This window comes from Giraffa tippelskirchi, chromosome 9 (genome assembly GCF_054371585.1).
Source record: "Giraffa tippelskirchi isolate mGirTip1 chromosome 9, T2T-mGirTip1v1.2.pri, whole genome shotgun sequence".
In the NCBI taxonomy this organism is placed as follows: Eukaryota; Metazoa; Chordata; class Mammalia; order Artiodactyla; family Giraffidae; genus Giraffa; species Giraffa tippelskirchi.
Window position 1 is genome coordinate 74,496,462 of NC_137283.1, and position 15,799 is coordinate 74,512,260.

Here is a 15,799-nt window from a genome sequence, read left to right on the forward strand (position 1 = left end):
GTCTACCTAAGTCAACTCCTTTCACAAAACCTTTAACTTGAATTTTGCATTATTTTCTCCTTATATTGAAAAGTTAAATGATACCTTTAAATGATCATTCAATCAAACATAGGTGAGGAAGTAAGAGCACATGTAAACTTTATGGTATTCAGATATCCAGGCCCAGACAAGTGAATCATTTGTCGGGCAGGTTTCAGTCCCTGAAAATGCAGGATGGGACAGAGCGAGGAGTGAGCAGGAAGCTGAATTTGAGTATTCAGATTTGAACACTGGAGGAGCCAGCCTGACCACCAAGATAAGCCCCAGTGAGAGGAATAAGTGTTCAGAATTGGCACCAGCAAGACTCCAGACAATTTAACTTCAGATGCAGGGTTAAGTAGCAGGGAGTCTGGTTATAATATTTGTCCAATTCAGAAGTAAGCAGAATCCCCATCCCTTGACATTCCCTAGGGTAGGAGGACTTAACAGTAATCAGCTGTTCAAGCTGATGTCTCAGGAGACTGTATTATTTAAGAAAACAAGAGAACTAAAATAACTAAGGGCTAATATACAAGAAGAGAAGATTGAGACCCAGTCTGGTAATCTAGACCTGTACAGAAGCTGAGCAGGGAATATAAAGAGGTAATATTACCATAGGTAACTACCAGCACAGTCACAGGATAGCTCAGGAGTTATGGCAGTGCAATCAGATTCTTGATAAAGAAAACAAGGCTATTTTCAGAGTCCCAAATGATGAAATTCACTGCCTCAGAGGTAAAAACTGACTCTTCAGGATATAGATCGATACTGATTTTTAAAATTGGGTAGTACTGAGATGACTGCAGAAAAGAAAACAAAACATGCTTTGAAAAACTACCTCAGAGATAAAGCTTGGAGAGTTTGTCATCATATTTTAGAGAAGAGAAGAAACAGAGATGAGTAAATATAGTCTCAATTTCAAAACAAAATAGATAAGTCACTTAAATTTTTTAAAGTAGATTTTAAAACAGAAGTATCAGGAGAATGGAAAGATAGGCCACATATTGGGAGAAAAATATTTGTAAAAGACACATGTCATAAAGAATTGTTATTCAAAATACACAAAGAGCTCTTAAAGCTCAACAACAAGAAAAAAAAAACCTCAATTTAAAATGGCCAAAGTCCTCAACAGATATCTCACCGAAGAAGATATACAGAAGACAAATAAGCATATGGAAATATGCTTCACATCATATGTCATCAAGGAAATGAAAATTCAAACAACCATGCATACCGCTACACAGAGGTTAGAATAAGTCCAGTTCAGTCTCTCAGTCGTGTCCCGACTCTTTGCGACCCCATGGACTGCAGCACGCCAGGCCTCCCTGTCCGTCACCAACTCGCAGAGTTTACTCAAACTCATGTCCATTGAGTCGATGATGCCATCCAACCATCTCATCCTCTGTGGTCCCCTTCTCCTCCTGCCTTCGATCTTTAGAATGTACTAAAACTCAGAATACTAACACCACCAAATGCTAACAAGGACGTTGTGCTAACAAGGACGTTGGGCAACAGAAACTCTTATTCATTGCTGGTAAGAATGCAAATGGTACAATCCCTTAGGAAGACATTTTGGCAATGTCTTACAAAACTTGCAAATCTAAATATACTCTTACCTCATACACTACCCAGCAATTGTGCCCCCTTGGTATTTGCCCAAAGCAGTTGAAAATTTTGTCCACACAAAAACCTGCTTTATCAAACAAGATGTCCCTCAGAAGATGAATGGATAAACTGTGGTACATCAGGATAATGGAATAGTATCAGCTCAAAGAAATGAGCATCAAATCATGAACAGACTTGGAAGAATCTTAAATAAATATGACTAAGTGACAGAAAACAGTTTTAAAAAGCTACAAGCTGTATGATTCCAATTAGCTGATATTTTGGAAAAGATCAAACTATAGAGATAGTAAAAAGATCATGAATTAGGGAGTTAGGGGAGAGATGAATAGGTAAACACAGAGGACTTTTAGGGCAGTGGAAGTCCTCTACATTATACCATAGTAATGTTTACATGTCATTGCAGCTTTGTCCAGATCTACAGGATATAAAACACCAAGCGTGAACACGAATGTGAACTGTGGACTTTGAGTGATAATAATGTATCAATATAGGTTCTTCACTGTAAAATTGTAAAAATGTATCACTTGATGGTAGATGTTGATAGTGAGAGAGGCTATACATATTGAGAAGGACAGTTTATGAGAAATTTCTGTACTTTCCCCTCAATTTTGCTGTGAACTTCTCAAAAAAACAAGTTGTAATAAGAAAGATATTTAAATAAATCTTGGAAGAAAATAGAGGTAGACCTTGCTGCCAGGGGAAAAAGTGTTCATTGCTGCTAAGTCGCTTCAGTCGTGTCCGACTCTGTGTGACCCCATAGACGGCATCCCACCAGGCTTCGCTGTCCCTAGGATTCTCCAGGCAAGAACACTGGAGTGGGTTGCCATTTCCTTCTCCAGTGCATGAAAGGGAAAAGTGAAAGTGAAGTCGCTCAGTCGGGTCCGACTCTTAGCGACCCCATGGACTGTAGCCTCCCAGGCTCCTCCGTCCATGGGATTTTCCAGGCAAGAGTACTGGAGTGGGGTGCCATTGCCTTCTCCGAAAATGTTCATTAGATAGAGGAATTATGAACTTTGAGTAAGTTGTGTAGTAAATACTAAATGAGTTAGTGAGTCAGTTAGATAAGATATGCCAAGATAATACATTTCCTTTAAAAAAAAAATAGTGTATCTAGGCTGGTGGCAGATAGATTAAAAACCAAATGTATGGTGCACCTGGAATTTAGCCAAAGTGTTTGATTCAAGCCTTTCTTGACAGGCCCTTAAGAAAAAATAATGAAATGTCAATTGACATAAAAGTGTAGATATTAACAGCACAACTTGTTTGGAAAGAGGTTTCACATTGAATATGAAATTGAAACTTTTTTATGACTATAAAGTGTCCTTAAATATTAAGGATACTAATTTTTAAAAATTGTAATGGAAATATAACTTAGATCAGGTGGCCTAAGACGGAGTTAACACACTGAATTTTAAAGTACATATAATCATCAAATAGCTTCATATTTTTCCATTTCATCATTTTTACTTCTTCATCACAGTTAGTTCTGTCAATAGGCTTTGATGCGGAAGAATCAGATACAGTTGAGATTTTTATCTTGCCTTGGCCTGCATTTCCTGGCACCTTGTGTTCTTCTTGTTAGATGTGACATAATGGATAACACTTTTTCCAACATCCTGAAATTCCTCCTCTGAAAACAGGACCACCTGGCGACATCTGCTTTCTCTTTTTACAGGTTCTGATAAGAATGAACTTTGATGGCACCTTCTCTGTTTCTGCAGATGGTTTGAGACCCCGCTGCTCCTCTTGCTTTGATGTCTGGGCACTCATCTTGAGAAGTACAGCTGGGATGCAGAAATTTTGGTGCGTGGGGATTTCCTAAATTCTTGTTACTCTTGCTTTCCAATCTTCTAAAAGGTGGGCCTGCCTCAGGGAACTGTCCTTGGCTCTCATTTTTCCTACTGGCCAAGCCTCTGTTTGATGATTTTGTCTAATCTCATATCTCCCACCATCTCCTCTGTGAAAGTGAATCTCATCTCCCTTTTCTAGCCCTCACCTCTTCTAATCTCCACATTTACAGTTTGAATTGCCTGGTCAGCTTTACAGAACATACAGCTTAACACTTTCAAAAATTATTCTTTTCTCCCATACTCTCATGTCTCAGAAATAAAAAAGAAAGAAATTTTGCTTTCATAGTTAAAAAAAGAAATGTTAGAAGTACCATCACTAATACTGTATTCCCATTCATTAATCATGAAAGTTCAGGTCTTTTTTCTTTACTTCCCTATTGTAGACTATGTTGCCTACAATAATACATTTTACTTTAAAAATTATATATATTCCTCATGTTCGTTCTAAAGCTACTCTGTAGTTCAGACCCATTTTGCTTCAGTTCAGTTCAGTTCAGTCTCTCAGTTGTGTCCGACTCTTTGCGATCCCATGAATTGCAGCACGCCAGGCCTCTCTGTCCATCACCAACTCCCAGAGTCTATCCAAACCCATGTCCATCGAGTCGGTGATGCCATCCAGCCATCTCATCCTCTGTTGTCCCCTTCTCCTCCTGCCCCCAATCCTACCCAGCGTTAGGGTCTTTTCCAATGAGTCAACTCTTCCGATGAGGTGGCCAAAGTATTGGAGTTTCAGCTTCAACATCAGTCCTTCCAATGAACACCCAGGATTGATCTCCTTTAGGATGGATTGATTGGATCTCCTTGCAGTCCAAGGGACTCTCAAGAGTCTTCTCCAACACCACAGTTCAAAAGCATCCATTCTTCGGCCATTTTGGTTAGACTGTTACAATAGTTTTCCACTGGGTTCCCACCTGGAAGGCATGGTACATATTGTTACAACACATATTCTTAAACCATAGGGGTAATCATGTCACTTTCTTATAACTCTGAATGTCTTCTCAGTTTACAAATTGAGTACAAAGTCTTGTATGACATCTTGACAGCCCCTTTTGGCCTACTGTTTAAAAAAATTTTTTTTAATTTTTTATACAAGTTTTAAAAGTTACTTTCCATTTACAGTTCTTATAAAATATTTTCTATATTCCCCATGTACAGTATATTCTTGTAGCTTATGTTACACTGACTAGTTTGTACCTCTTATTCCCCTTTCCCTGTTTTACCCCTAATCCACCCCTGCTGGTAAACACTAGTTTATTCTCTATATCTGTAAGTCTGTTTCTTTTTTGTTACATTCACTGGTTTTTGTAGTTTTTTGGATGCCACATATAAGTGAGATCTTACAGTATTTGTATTTCTCTGTCTGACTTATTTCACTTAGTATAATATCCTCCAAGTCTATCCATGTTGCTGCAAATAGCAAAATTTCACGGTTTTTTATGGCTGCGGAATATTACATTGTGTATATACCACGTTTTCTTTGTCCATTCCTCTCAGTGGACACTTAGGTTGCTTCCATGTCTTGGCTATTGTAAACAGTGCTGCAGTGAACACTAGGGTACATGTATCCTTTCAAATTAATGCTTTGTTTTTGGGGACCCCCTCCTCTTGCTTCTTAACCTCATCCCCACCATTCAGTCCAAAGAGCAATGAGGGTGTCCCTGCAGTACCTGTGTCCAACCAAATCCCTGGATGTTTTCTCAAAATTTGTATTTCTAGGGCCCAGTCTACTTACTGAAACTCAATCTCTGGGATTACAGGCTTGGAGTTTTCAGGTTTAAAAATCTTATTATATATTCTAAAGTTTTAGAACTGTTGTCCAAAATTCAGACTAAATGCACTGTTTGCATTGACAGTGCGTCTGTGCCCCCTCCCTTCTGTTCGTGCTCCTCCCCCTTTCTGAATGCCCTCTTCCTTCCAAACACTATCTGCTAAATCCTGCCCAGTCTTTGAGAAGCACACATACCGCATGCCAGGCTCAGAGTGGGGAGTAGGTCGATGGATACACTTACTAGAGGTCAACAAATACATGACTTTCTTTCTTGGCAAGTTCCTCAACTTCTCTAAGTCACAATTTCTTCAAAGGCCAGAAGAAAACATTGAAGAAAATGACCCCGAAAGTAATGCTAACCATCTAAATGATGATTCTTATCTTTATACTTCTACTGATGCTTGTCACAATCTGTCTAATATTATTTTTATACTTGTCTTTTCGCCTTTATACTCTAAGGGTCTTAAGAATAAAATCTACATCTGCTCCTACCTATGCCCTGCGCTGCTTTGCAATATCCTTCCACATAGGTGACATTCAAAAAGTAACAGATTCATTGCATTGCATTTCAAGGAGCTAAATAGATATTTAAACTTTTGCTTTGTTTTTGTATCCTGAGCTTTCCTGCCTTGACTATAATAATTTAGGCATATATACTTGATTTATATTAAAAAGAATCTGAAATTATTTAGTATTTATTAAACATTACAGTGTTAATGGCCTTCACTGTTGTATTAACATAAAAGACTGTGAAGTGTGAGACATGGAAATCAATATTCCATTAGAACAAATGACATTTTTAAGTTCTCTTCACAAGTGTTTTGATAGTTCAGTGTGCTTATGGTTCCAGTGGTTCCTTAATATGCATAGTAAATCAACAGCAATGCAATGTTAGAAAAGAAAAAACTTTATTTGAAAGAAATGTACATATATAAGTTAATTACATTGAGTTCTCAATTTCAAAGATGCCAAAAGAAATTCATATTTTATATTAAAGTATTTTGGGAAATGTGTCTGAAATTTAGCCTGCAGATAGAAAGCTATCAAGGGATTTGACTATTTCTGGAAAGATGCAGATATATTCTATGATAATGATAAAGATTTCCACTGGCGTAATTCAGGAAAGAATTAAATAAACTGCAGCAGAAAGAATGATGGGCAGATGTGAGGAGGAACTTGAGAGCATTTTGAAGTCTAATTTATAAAGTTTGAGCAAAAAAAAAAAATGGAAAAAGAAAGCGTATAGGTTCTTCACAGAAGATGGAAAAATTGATGCCTTTTCAATATGGTTTATGAAAAGGGATCACAAACGTAAACCGCCCAAACCATGTGCGCAGACATAAACTGGGCTTGTCAGTTTAGTTGCTCAGTCGTGGCTGACTCTTTGTGACCCCATGAATCGCAGTATGCCAGGCCTGCCTGTCCATCACCAAATCCCGGAGTCTACCCAAACCCATGTCCATTAAGTTGGTGATGCCATCTAACGATTTCATCCTCTGTTGTCCCCTTCTCCTCGTGCCCTCAATCTTTCCCAGCATCAGGATCTTTTCAAATGAGTCAGCTCTTCGCATCAGGTGGCCAAAGTATTGGAGTTTCAGCTTCAACATCAGTCCTTCCAGTGAACACCCAGGAGTGATTTCCTTTAGGATGGACTGGTTGGATCTCCTTGCAGTCCAAGGGACTCTCAAGAGTCTTCTCCAACACCACAGTTCAAAAGCATCACTTCGTTGGCGCCCAGCTTTCATTATAGTCCAGCTCTCACATCCATACATGACCACTGGAAAAACCATAGCTTTGACTAGAGGGACCTTTGTTGGTAAAGTAATGTCTCTGTTTTTTAACATCCTATCTAGGTTGATCATAACTTTCCTTCCAAGGAGTAAGCGCCTTTTAATTTCATGGCTACAGTCACCATCTGCAGGGATTTTGGAGCCCAGAAAAATAAAGTCAGCCACTGTTTCCATTGTTTTCCCATCTATTTGCCATGAAGTGATGGGACCAGATGCCATGATCTTAATTTTCTGAATGTTGAGCTTTAAGCCAACTTTTTCACTCTCTGCTTTCACTTTCATCAAGAGGCTCTTTAGTTCTTCTTCACTTTCTGCCATAAGGGAGGGGTCATCTGCATGTCTGAGGTTATTGATATTTCTCCCGGCAATCTTGATTCCAGCTTGTGTTTCTTCCAGCCCAGCGTTTCTCATGATGTACTCTGCATATAAGTTAAATAAGCAGGGTGACAATATACAGTCTTGATGTACTCCTTTTCCTATTTGGAACCAGTCTGTTGTTCCATGTCCAGTTCTAACTGCTGCTTCCTGACATGCATACAGGTTTCTCAAGAGGCAGGTCAGGTGGTCTGGTATTCCCAAGTCTTGAAGAATTTTCCACAGTTTATTGTGATCCACACAGTCAAAGGCTTTGGCATAGTCAATAAAGCAGAAATACACGTTTTTCTGGAACTCTCTTGCTTTTTCGATAATCCAGCGGATGTTGGCAATTTGATCTCTCGTTCCTCTGCCTTTTCTAAAATCAGTTTGAACATCTGGAAGTTCACAGTTCACGTATTGCTGAAGCCTGGCTTGGAGAATTTTAAGCATTATTTTACTAGGGTGTGAGATGAGTGCAATTGTGCAGTAGTCTGAGCATTCTTTGGCATTGCCTTTCTTTGGGATTGGAATGAAAACTGACCTTTTCCAGTCCTGTGGCCACTGCTGAGTTTTCCATATTTGTTGGCATATTGAGTGCAGCACTTTCACAGCCTCATATTTCAGGATTTGAAATAGCTCAACTGGATTTCCATCACCTCCACTAGCTTTGTTCTTAGTGATGCTTTCTAAGGCCCACTTGACTTCATATTTCAGGATGTCTCGCTCTAGGTGAGTGATCACACCATCGTGATAGTCTGGATTGTGAAGATCTTTTTTGTACAGTTCTTCTGTGTATTCTTGCCACCGCTTCTTAATATCTTCTGCTTCTGTTAGGTCCATACCATTTCTGTCCTTTATTGAGCCCATCTTTGCATGAAATGTTCCCTTGGTATCTCTAATTTTCTTGAAGAGGTCTCTAGTCTTTCCCATTCTATTGTTTTCCTCTATTTCTTTGCATTGATCACTGAGGAAGGGTTTCTTATCTCTCCTTGCTATTCTTTGGAATTCTGCATTCAAATGGGTATATCTTTCCTTTTCTCCTTTGCTTTTTGCTTCCCTTCTTTTCACATCTATTTGTAAGGTCTCCTCAGACAGCCATTTTGCTTTTTTGCATTTCTTTTTCTTGGGGATGGTCTTGGTTCCTGTCTCCTGTACAATGTCACGAACCTCCATTCATAGTTCATCAGGTATTCTGTCTATTAGATCTAGTCCTTTAAATCTATTTCTCACTTCTACCGTATAGTCATAAGGGATTTGATTTAAATCATACCTTGTCTTCAATTTAAGTCTGAATTTGGCAATAAGGAGTTCATGATCTGAGCCACGGTCTGCTCCCGGTCTTGTTTTTGCTGACTATATAGAGCTTCTCCATCTTTGGCTGCAAAGAATATAATCAATCTGACTCCGGTGTCGACCATCTGGTGATGTTCATGTGTAGAGTCTTCTCTTGTGTTGTTGGAAGAGGGTGTTTGCTATGACCAGTGCGTTCTCTTGGCAAAACTCTATTAGCCTTTGTCCTGCTTCTGTACTCCAAGGCCAAATTTGCCTGTTATTCCAGGTGTTTCTTGACTTTCTCCTTTTGCATTCCAGTCCCCTATAATGAAAAGGACATCATTTTTGGGTGTTAGTTCTAGAAGGTCTTGTAGGTCTTCATAGAACCGTTCAACTTCAGCTTCTTCAGCGTTACTGGTTGGGGCATAGACTTGGATTACCGTGATATTGAATGGTTTGCCTTGGAAATGAACAGAGATCATTCTGTCGTTTTTGAGATTGCCTCCAAGTAGCGCATTTCAGACTCTTTGGTTGACTATGATGGCTACCCCATTTCCTCTAAGGGATTCCTGCCCAGTGTTGGGGGTAAGGTGGTGATAAGCAAGCAGTGGAGAGCCCATACCACGGAGCTCCTTATCCCAGGACGTGTGTCAGTGCAGTCTGCAGGCACCAGGCCTAGCGGTCCAGAGGAGACTCTCCTCTCTGCTGTTGTACAGAGCCGTAGGGCAGGGGGCAGGGGACGTTTCCATGATAGTGTAAGAGAGGAGGCTCCTGTCTGAGCAGGTGGCCTTGGTAGAACAAGGTCACCTTGGAACCCAGGCCTCGGCATCAGCTGCCCTAACTCTCCTTGCTGACGATGAGTCACTTAAGCGGGAAGTGATCAGCCTCCAGGGCCAGTCAGTGTGGCTCCTCCGCAGCCACTGCCCTGCCTCTTGAGTGTCGTTAAGTCTGCACCCCTCCCTCAGCTCCCAAAGGCGCTGCGTGTGGTGTTCGCACAGTGGCCTTGGGAGTGTGGGTTCTTCAGCACAGTCTGTAGGACAGGTGTCCTTTCAGCGTCTGTGCAAGATGCCAGCACCACCCAGATGGAGCCACCATGCTCACTGTCATGGATTAAAGCCAGACATCGGACAAAATTAATTAAAGAAGCTACCTGATTACTGAACAGCAAGCAGATTGGAGAAGACAGATAAAATAGACAGTGGCTGGAACAGTGAGGCAAGTTTTCTGTTTTCTTTTTCCTCTCTTCCTTTCTTTCCTTCTTTATTTTGTTCTTTCTTCCTTTCCTCTTTTATCTCTTGGTTTTTGATCTATTAATGGGCAGAATCAAGTGGAAGCCAAACCAAAAACTTTAAGAGACACTGTCCTTCCACCCACAGAGCCAGCAAACTGGTGAGCCACAGAGGATGGTGGAAATCTCTATTTATTTCCCCCTTTCTTCTTTACCTCCAGCCCTCCTGAGACCACCCTTATTGCAGAACCGAACTACCGTTACTAAGGAATCTGTGACAATGTAGAACTTCCTGTCACTGTGCAGTTCACACCTGTGGTGACAGCAGGCACCCACATCCTGAGAATCTGGATAAAGGATCTGGCAGAGGGGCAGGAAGGGTGCCTGTTGTACAAAGAATAGAGGGTGGATATCTTGGTAATTTTTTTGTCTCTGTTCTCTTGAAATCTCACACCAAGGCTACACACAGATTGCACAACAGCAGGGGGGAGTAAAAGTCTGAGAGAATCCAAATTTTTTGGCGAGAAAAACCAGGTATCCCTGTGAGCCAGAGAACAAGGGACAAATTCCAAAGAGTAGAGAGCTGATGTCATTTGCAGGCTCCCTCCCAAATTGAGCAGGGCAGAATACAGCCAGAGCAGCAAGAGCTTGGAGAGCTCAATTAGAAGCTAAGCCACCACTCACGTCCCAGGCTAGCCTCTGAGTGACTCAGACATGGGGCCAGAGCTTTGCAACTGAACCAGCATCGCATTCGGGTTGGTTCACAAACTTGGGAGCTTCCTGGTGACATCTGAAACTGACCCCTGTACACAGAGGGCAAAGAGAGACCAAAGGAAACAGGCAGAGCAAGACAGATGGGTAGGTAATAGGTATACTGAGCAAAGAAACATACTTCCAAGGCTTCTCCTGGACACTGCAAGACCAGTAGGCCTCTGCACCTGCCTGCCAGCATCGCAGAAGTTTATATAGAGACCTTAATTTATACCAAACAGGAAGTCTCAACACCACATTTGTATCCCAAGACTGCATCCTTGAACTGATTTCTAATGTGGAATTGTGAGTGGAACCACACTCTAAGCACCCGGGAGAGGTGAGGAGCCTCTGATCCCCTGGGTCCAACTCAAGAGTCAACCAGGGATCGCACCCTCTCAATGCCCTCCAGTGATAACACAGAAGATGAGCCAAAACTGACCACCTGCGAAAACGACAAACAAAATCAGCATTCTTCAGAGAATTGTATTTCACACATAATGATCAAAATGTTCAGGATAAAGTACAAAAGTACCTGACATGCCAAAATTATGATGCCTTTTCAAGGTAAAGTCCTGGTGGCCCAAGTGGTATTTACTCAGTCATATCTGACTCTTTGCGACCCCTTGGACTGTAACCCGTCAGGCTCCTCTGTCCATGGAATTCTCCAGGCAATAATACTGGAGTGGGTTGCCATTCCATTCTCCAGGGAATCTTCCTGACCCGGGGATCAAACCCGGGTCTTTCACATTGCAGGCAGATTCTTTACCCTCTGAGCCACAAGGGAAAAGACAGTTGACAGATGGAAACTCCAAGATGCTCTTAATGTTGGAATTATCATGCAAAACTTTATGGTAGCTATTATAACCCCCTTCACTGAGATAAAGCCAAACACATCTTGAGACGAATGGAAAGCTAGACGTTCCAGAAGACACAATTTTGTGCACGTCTCCTATGTGTTTAGAAAGACACGTATCTTGTGTTTGTTGTTCATCATGTTCTGTTTCTGTCCATTTGGTTAACTGTGCTTAGCCCTCTTCTTGAAAATTCTGTATCCTCATTAATTTTTTTTGCTTGCATTTTGTAACAATTGCTTAGAGAGATCTGATGATTTAGATACTGTTTATAGCTTCTTGTGAATCTACTAGTTCTTATAAATTTTAAATTCTATTAAGTAGATACTCACTTAATTGGCTCAGATGGTGAAGAATATGTCTGCAATGCAGGAAACGTGAGTTTTATCCCTGGGTCAGGATGATCCTCTAGAGAAGGGAATGGCAACCCACTCTAGTAGTTTTGCCTGGAGAATCCCATGGACAGAGGAGCCTGACAAACTACAGTCTATAGGGTTGCAAAGAAATGAACATAACTGAGCAACTAAGCACACACATACACACACATTTAATATTTGATATCGTGTTTATAAAGTAAACATTTATCATTATGAAGTTAGTCTCCTTTCCTTAGTAAATAATTTAGAATTAGTCTGTTATATTAAAATACAATATCAATTATACCAAATATATTATATATAAGTATATATTTTGCATATTAAATATTTAACCTATTTCTCATTTAAAATGTGTCTGTTGATGGATTTTTTCTTCATTTTTCACTTTAAACTTAACTGTAACTTTAGTTTTTATATATGTCTGTTGTAAAGAGAATTTAACTAGAACTTTAAAAATTCAATCTGGGAATTCCCTGGTGGTTAGGATGCAGCACCTTAATTGCTGTGGTCCTAGGATCAATCCCTGGTCAGAGGAGTAAAAACATGCAAATCACACAGCATGCAAAAAAAATCCAGCCTGACAATATTTGTCTTTCACTGAAGCATTGGCTGATGTACAAAATATAGTTGGGCTTTAGTCTTCCATCTTATTTTCTTCTTCTTTTTTTTTTTTGCTTTTTGTTCCGTGTTTCTTTTCAGTTATTTTTAGCATTTCTTTTTTTCCTTACTGCTAGTTTGAAAATTGTATACTGTTTTTTCTTTTTCAAAATTCTACTAGAAATTACAATTATGTGTTACTTCTCTAAGTGTCACATGAATATTTCTAATTCCCTTCACAAATAACACCAAGATTTACGACACTTTAATTACATTTATCTGATAGCTGACATCTCCTTTAACATAACTGATGATGTCCCTTACAGCTCAGGTTGTTGTTTGCATTACTTCAACAGACATTGTGTATTTTTTTAACTATCTTATAATCATGAAATATGTCAGACATAGGTGAGTATGTGTAATGCCTGAGTGCATTTTAAAGAGTGATGATAGAGGGCGGGGCTAAGATGGCGGAGGAATAGGACGGGGAGACCACTCTCTCCTCCACAAATTTATCGAAAGAACATCTGAACGCTGACCAAACTTCACAAAACTACTTCTGAAGGCTGGCAGAGGACGTCAGGCTTCCACAAAGACAGAGCATTATCTTCAAAAGAGGTAGGAGAAATTATAAAAGATAAAAAGAGAGACAAAAGAGTTAGGGACGGAGACCCGTCCCGGGGAGGGAGTCGTAAAAGAGGAGGAATTTCCAAGCACCAGGAAACCCTCTCACCGGCGGGTGTGGGGGAAGATTTCTTATCTCGGAGGGCAACGTAACTGGGAGGAAAAAATAAATAAAATCCACAGATTACGTGCCTAAAGCAACTCCCAGCAAAGAACCCCAGACGCTCGCATCATCCGCCACCAGCAAGTGGGGGCTGAACGGAGAGGAGCGGGCGGCACTGCCTAGGGTAAGGACCGGGCCCGAGTGCCCCGAGGGCAATCTGAGGGAGCTAACGTGAGATAGTAACCTAAACTGTGGGACAGCCAGAGAGAGAGAACTATCCCGCGAAAAGCCCAACTCTAAGGCACTGCCGGCCCGCTCACAGAACAAAGGACTGAGCGATACCAGAGGAGAGCTAGCCGGCTGCGGACCGCCCCATCCCCCGCCGGACACAGCGGGCAGGCGGGGCCCGCCAGAGCCGGAAAGGGGCAAACTCGGCTCCAGAGAGGGCACCCCCTACCAAACTGCAAACAGGCTCCCAGTTTCTAAGCAAAGACTGCCTGAGATCCCGGAGGGTCGACAGCCGCCGGGAGGGTCGCAGCCAGAGACCAGCTCCCCAGAACCGACACAAAGCACACCGGAGCCGGGCGCGCCCGTAAACCAAGGCGGGGACCAGGGAGGTGATAAGCCGCACCGCCCCAACAGGGGAGAGCGCCCTCGCCAAACTCCTGGCCGCCTGAGCAGCTCTGACCGGGAACGGCACAAGCCACGGGCGAAACCGAGTCTGCGCCTTTGTGGAGTAACCGGGAGCCTGAACCTGAGCGGCTTAGACACAAGCTGCGGGCGAAACCGAGTCTGCGCCTTTGTGGAGTAACCGGGAGCCTGAACCTGAGCGGCTTAGACCTGGGAAGTGCACGCAGCTCAGGGCCCGCTCCCCAGCCAAGTAACCTGAAGCCTGAGCAGGGTAGACGGGGAAAGCACACACGCCGTGAGCGGGGGCGAACCCAGCGCGGCCGAGACACTGCGAGCTTACCACACACGCCAGATTTGCAGTGTTCCTTCCTCCCCACAGCACGATTGAACAAGCGAACCTAAAGAGATCACCTCCACCGCTTTGTTGCAGAGCGGAAATTAGATACTGAAGAGATCTCCAAACAGCAGCCAAATAAACAGAGGGAAGCGCTTTGGAAGGGACAGGCTAACAGATTAAAATCCCTGTAGTTAATACCGACTGCATTGAAAAGGACCTATAGATCTTGAAAAGTATAAGCAGGAATAAGGATCTATCTGAAACTGAGCAGATCCCACACTGCTCACAACAGCTCCAGAGAAAGTCCGGGATATATATTTTTTTTTTACTATTATTATTTTTTTTTTAATTTTTTTTTTTAAATTAAAAAATTTTTTTTCTCTTCTTTCCTTTTTCTTCAAGTCCTCTATTACACCTTTAACTTTCATTTTCATAACCCACTATTAACTTGCAAAAAAAAAACAACCCTATTTTTGAAGCAAACTACATACATATATCTTATACCTTTTGTGTTTTCTTTTTTTAATGTTTTTTTCCTGTTTTACTTTTTTTTTACTGTTTCACTGTTTTTTTTTCTTTTTACACTGTTTCCTTTTTTTCTTTTTTTTTATATTGTAAGTTTTATAAGAGTCTAACCTCTACTCTAGATTTTTAATCTTTGTTTTACATATTTGATATCAATTTTGTACATTTAAGAACCCAATCTTTAGGACCCATTTTTACTCAGGAGTGTGATCACTGGCCTGATTACTCTCTCCCCCTATTGATGCTCTTTCTTCTCCCCCAGGGAACCTCTATCTCCCACCCTCCTCCTTCTCTTCTCAACCCAATTCTGTGAATCTCTGAGCGTGTTCTGGGTACCAGAGAACACTTCAGGAACAGGATACTGCCCAGATCTCTCTCTCCCCTCTTGATTCCTCCCTTTCTACTCATGCTCACCTCTATTACCTTCCTCCCCCCTCTCTATGTGTCTCTGTGAACCACTCTGAGGGTTCCAAACTGTGGAAAGCACAGAGGGAAGTGCTTACTGGCTAGATTGCTCTCTCCACATTTGAATTCCCCTCTTCCCCTCCTGGTCACCTCAAACCCCCCTCACCTCATCTCTCCATGTAACTCAGTGAACCTTTCTGGGTATCCCTCACTGTGGAGAATCTTTTCACCATTAACCTAAAAGTTTTATTATTGAGGCTGTATGGAAGGAGAAGTCTTGAGGCTACTGCAAGAATAAGACTGAAAGCCAGGGGGAACATTAATTAATAAGAGACCATCCAATAGCCTCCATATATACACTGAAACCAAGCTCCACCCAAGAGCCAATAAGTTCCAGAGCAAGACATACCACGCAAATTCTCCAGCAACACAGGAACATAGACCTGAGCATCAATATACAGGCTGCCCAGAGGCACACCAAATCCATAGACGTCTCAAAAATTAATACTGGTCACTCCATTGCACTCTAGAGAGCAGAAATCCAGCTCCACCCACCAGAACACCGACACAAGCTCCCCCAACCAGGAAGCCTTGACAAGCCACCTGTCCAACCCCAACCGCAGTGAGGAACCTCCACAATAAAGAGGAACTTCATACTACCAGAATACAGAAGGGCCACGCCTAACAC